We start from the raw sequence: 6058 nt of genomic DNA on the forward strand, positions 1-6058 counted from the left end.
TTTTTTTTTTTTTTTTGAATAAAAAAAACTTCTAATGCTTATACTTCATATGTTATTATTATTATTATTTAAAAAGAAAAGAAAACTGTGTGTACGAAGAGACTGTTTATTACCAAGAGGTTGTTTATTTTTACTCCTTCGTGGTTGCTCTTCTTATTTACAATCTTGTCGTCCTTTAATTGCAACTATATTGTTATGGTTTATTAGCTTTTGAAATTTACATTGTTTGATGGCACATAAACAACGTTATGGAATTGTGAATGCGATTCATATTAAATAGTGATATTTGAGCAGATGTTATCAAGAAATAAAGAACTTCAAAATCCTAAAATGAAGGGAAATCAATGATATATATATATATATATATATATATATATATATATATATATATATATAAATTAAAAAAAAAAAACTGGTATTAATAATTATGGGAGAGAAAATGAAGGAATTTAAGAGGAAAAATATAACTAAGTGGTTATTTCTTTAATATTAGATATATAGATATTAGATGGTCGTACAACATTAAAGAACTTACATTATTAAGGTTTTAGCTGCAACATTTCACATATACTACTCCGTATGACCTAAACTCACCAAAAAATCATCTAAAGAACACCACGCTAGAAATATTTTACTAAGTATTATTGAAACATATGCAAATCAATTAAGAGTTTTAAATCAAAGGAGCAAGGTGGATGAAGATCAATGAAGGTTCAAGTGGGAGCATTTCAAGTCTAGTTTCTTAGGACTAAGGGGTCATACTATGTCATGTTTTATTTATGCATTAGTAGATCATGCATGTTAGATTTCATTGATGTTTGTGATGATGCGCTAGAGTTCACTAAATAATCACAACATAATAAATATAGGTCCCGGTAATATTGAGATTGCTTTTCTAATTAGATACCCAACAACCCTTTGATCGTAAGTGATGGATCTGCCTCCAGGGTGCCACTTGTTATCTTAGGTAATTTGGAGTAGATCACGTTTTACACATTTAAGGTTGTGCTCAACAAGGTTACCTAAAGCGTTTAGAACGTTAAAGCAAAGGGTAATAATTAAACATGTGATTGTTAATTATAACCAAGTGTTACAAGAGTTGTAATTAGTAAAGAGTTTACTCACCTTGAAAATGTAATGCTTGATGGTAGGGCCTCAGTCCGGTCAACTATTACACAAATAAAGGATCTTGGAATCACTTAATTAAATTAGGACTATTTTACATTGAATAAATTGCTTTAAAGTAATCTATTTAATTCGTTTATGATACTTTAATTTTATTAAACATAATTATTGAACTTTGCCTTATTATTTCACAGATGGGTAGCCGTAACAATGACAACAATATTTACAACCTTCGACCATTCCTTGAGAAGGATAGGTTGACAGGAGACAACTTTTCCAATTGGGAAAGAATGCTAAGACTTGTTCTGAAATCTGAAGGTAGAGAGGATGTCATTGACACCCCATTGCCTGCACCTTTAGAGTTGGGTGACAATCACCTGCTTGATGATTGCTACTATGGAGCATGGCCTTCAAAAGCGTTTTGAAGACCAGGATACATACACCATCATGTAAGAACTCAAAGCCTTGTTTAAGAAACAGGCACGAGTTGAGAGGTACGAGCTCCATCGAGAGATTTTGAATTGTAAGATGGAGAAGGGTGCAACAGTTTATGATCATGTTTTCAAAATGATCGGCCTAATTCAAAATATGGAGAAACTAGGGCACCCATACAACAATGAGATGGCTACTGACATCATTCTCCACTCAATTCCAGAATCCTTCAATATGTTTATCATGAAATTTAACATGTCTGATGCTGAGGAGACTATGAATGAGTTACATGTTATGCTGGTTAGTGCAGAGAAGCAAATCCCCAAGGATGTTAAAAAAGAGGTTCTTATGGTCCATAAAGGGAAAAGGGTTCAAGAAGAAGGGGCAAGGGGAAAATGTTAAGGGTAAGGGCAAGAAAGTTGCCAAGACTCCTAAAAAGCCCAAGGAAACTCCAAAGCCCAAGCCTGCAGGTGAAAGTTAATATTTTTAATGTAAGAAAAAGGGGCATTGGAAGCGCAATTGCTAGAAATACCTTAACTACCTCAAGAAGAATAGAGCATCGACCTCAGGTTATATGTTATAAACATTTTAACTTTCACTTAGGTATGTGATACCAAGTTGCAGTGCTAACATTATTCATGTTGTGCAGAAACTGCTAAGAAGTGAGGCTAACATTGGAAATGGAGCTTAAAGGTGCACGAGAAGTGTTCAAGTGGCCAGAGAAAGCTTCATAGTTTTAAATTCTGATTACATTATGATGATTTTGGACTGTTTTCGGTTTTTTGATGAGACAATTTTTCAGTTTTTGTTTGAAATACAGATTGGTTTACTTGGCATGGACAAGTGCTGATCCATGACAAGGTAATAAATTGTTTTCATTTGATAGCTATGAGTTAATTTTGTTTTATAACATTAATATAAGTAGATCACAAAAGCAAAACAGATGATTCAAACCAACCTACTTATAACATAGTAAGGTTAGGTCACATAAACCAATTGCGCATCCAAAGATTACAATTGGATGGGCTCTTATCCTCATTTGATTATGAATCACTTGAGAATTGCAAGTCATGTTTGTTAGGTAAGATGACCAAGTCACCTCTTAGTTGAAAGGGTGAAGGAGCTAATGACCTTTTTAGAACTCATACATATGGATGTGTGTGAACCAATAAGTTCAAAAACTAGCAAAGGATTCAAAATACTCCATTACTTTTACTAACGATTTAAGTAAATATGGCTATATTTAATTAATGAAGCGAAAGTTGGAATCATTGAAAAGTTCAAGGAATTCCAGAATGAAGTATAAAATCAGCTTGAGAAAACAATTAAAGCACTTCGATCTGATCGTTGTGGTGAATATTTGACTCAAGAATTTTATGATCATCTAAAAGATTGTCGAATTACTTCACAATCAAAGGAACACCACAATCAAATGTGTTAGAAAGCAGGAATTAAACTTTGCTTGACTTAGTTCGATCCATGATGAGCTTTACTGATCTTCACATATCGTTCCGAGGATATATATTAGAAAACAGCTGCGAATATACTAAATAGAAACCCGTCCAAAGCAGTTGAGAAGACGCCATATGAGTTATGGACTGTAAATATTCCAAAGTTGTCTTTTCTCAAGATTTTGGTTTGTGAAAACTATGTAAAACGTTTACAAAAGGTGACGAAATAGACCCTAAAATCGGATAAATGTTTCTTCATGGGTCATCCATAGAAACAAAAGGATATTACTTCTACAATCGCGCAGATAACAAAATGTTTGTTGCTCGCGATGGTGTCTATATAGAAAGGAATCTCTTTCTACAAAGCCAAGTGGGAGTAAAGTGGCTCTCGGAGAGATTCGAGACAAGCAACAAATGGATGTGGATAACACCATCAGAGGCGAGGGCGCATGAGTCAGCTAAATTGACGAATCATGTGTCGGAGCAAGCTAATTTGACTAGCGAGACTCCTATCGTCCCACTAGAATGAAAAACTTCAAAGAGTTGAAGGGTATATTTCTAATGTTGCTCATACCAGTAAGTAGGTAGTTCAGAAAAAAAAAAATAGTTTGTTAAAATTTTGATAAACTGAGGATTCCAAAATTTCCTAATGGAATGCATGGAACCCACTGCTTACAAGCAAGCTTTGGTGAGCACCAACTCAGGAAATGGCTTAGGGACATAAAATCCAGAATGGACTCCATGTTAGAAAAATGATGTGTTAGTCCTGATAGAGTTGCAAATGGGGTCAAACCCATTGGTTGTTTAAGTTTATTCGGATTCTTCTAGCGATTGCTAAAATTTTACGAAATTTGGCAGTTGGATGACAAAACCGCCTTCTTGAATATGTTCTTGATGGAAGATGTGTATATTACACAACCTAAGGGTTTTGTAGATCCAGAAAATCCTAGAAAGCTTTGCAAGCTTCAGAAATCCATTTATGGATTGAAGTAAGCATCATAGAGTTGGAACACTCGTTTCAACGAGGCAATCAAACAATTTGATTTCCTTAAGAGCAAAAAAGAATCTTATGTGTACAAGAAGTTTAGTGGGAGCAATCTTTTTTTCTTAGTCTTGTATGTAGATGACATACTACTCATAGGAAACGACAAACCAATGCTTGAGCCAGTCAAGTAATGGTTAAAGGGTTGTTACTTGGGAGATGCCAAGTACATATTGGGAATTAAGATTCATCAAGAAAGGTCTCGAAGGATGATTGGACTAAGTCAAGAGACTTATGTTGATAAGATTATTGACAGGTTTGAAATGGAAGACTCTAAGAGAGGATTTATTCCCATGTTTCATGGTATTACGATCAGTAAAACTAAGTGCCCTCAAAAGCTAGAAGAGTTGAGTCGTATGGCTAATGTACCTTATAGGGTCCATAAAGTTTTCCATGATATGTACAATGCTAGGTGTTACATATGCCTTGAGCATGTGTAGTAGGTTTCAAGAAAATTCAAAAGAAGTGCATTAGAAAGCTGCTAAGAACAAAACCCTAAGAACTTGAGAAGGACTAAAGGAATGTTTCTAGTTTAAGGTGGCAAAGGTGAACTGGTTGTCAAGGGTTATACGGATGCAAGTTTCCAAACAGACAAAGATGACTTTAGATTTTGATCTGGATACATTTTCTGTCTGAATGGAGGAGCAATGAGCTTGAAGAGTTCAAAGCAGAGCACTGTCGCTGACTCAATGTCAGAATATGAAGTATTTAGCTGCAGTAGAAGCAGTTAAGAAGGAAGTTTGGATCAATTTGTTTTGTGATAAAATGACGCCTTTTCCCAATCAAAGGATTCAGGGTCACATTACACATCCGAACATGTTAAGATAAAGTATCACCTCATTTAAGAGATCATTGGCTAACGGGATGTCAAGATCTGCAAAGTTTCATTTGAGTGAGAATATCACTTATCTATATTCTAAACCCCTTCCATAGCCAAAGCATGAGAATCATACTAAAGCTCTTGGATTGAAGCAAGTTATGTAATTTCAGTTGTATATGCTTTGAGAACACATTTCACATAAGTATTTCATTAATTTGTAGAATTCTGTTTAATTAGAAATTTTCATTTCTCTTATTTAATTATGGTTTTTGATATTAAATAAAATGTTCAAAATAATTATGACTTGATAGGATCATCAAATACGTGATTTGGTGAATGGAACCCCACAGGTGAATTAAATTCATATATTATTTAAGTTTCTAGTTTGAAATCATTAAATTGGACATAAATGATTTCAATAAATGGACTGACATGTAAGATTGATTGGATAGCGCAGTTTCATGGGCTATAGGGCATAGAGATGCTCGGTCAATCACATGGATATGCATGAATGATGCATGATCTAACTATTGACCTACTTTGAAGTTCAAAATAGAACTTCCGGTATATTAGTGGATTCCTTTGACATGAGTGGAACACTGATTTCATTCAATGATTGATTTAATTGTAGTACATTCAAACGTCATTCCGTAAAAGGGGACTATAAAAGATGTTTCTTGGTTAAAAAATTGAGTGGGAGCTTTGGTTGCCACAAGATTGGATTGAGTCTACCTATTTAATTAGGAAATGTGTCATGACCGCTTGAAGAGGGAGAATTCAGAAAATAAGTGGTCACGTTCAAATGTATTACTCAGTAATCATTTGGTTTTGTATAACTAACTCAAATTTCAAGAAATGATTTGTAGATTAATATGATCTCGACATGAGATGCAATCATATTATCAAATCGACACATATTGACTTAAGGAATTTGAATATTGCACACTTGCCTCAGACAAGTGGGAGATTGAAGGATTTATGCCTTCGTCAAGTGCAATTACTAGATATATAATGGATCAAATTATGGAGATAATTAAGTTCATCCATTTGGGTCGTCGTTATATCATAGCTAGAGAAACTAACGATTTTAGGCTAGTAAAATTGCCCAAATCCCAATTGGACGGATCCTATAAAGTCACACAAAGGGCCTAGATCAAGAATAAGAGGAAAAGGCCCATGATAGGCCTT

Source organism: Chenopodium quinoa, unplaced genomic scaffold (assembly GCF_001683475.1).
Source record: "Chenopodium quinoa cultivar QQ74 unplaced genomic scaffold, ASM168347v1, whole genome shotgun sequence".
Taxonomy (NCBI): Eukaryota; Viridiplantae; Streptophyta; class Magnoliopsida; order Caryophyllales; family Amaranthaceae; genus Chenopodium; species Chenopodium quinoa.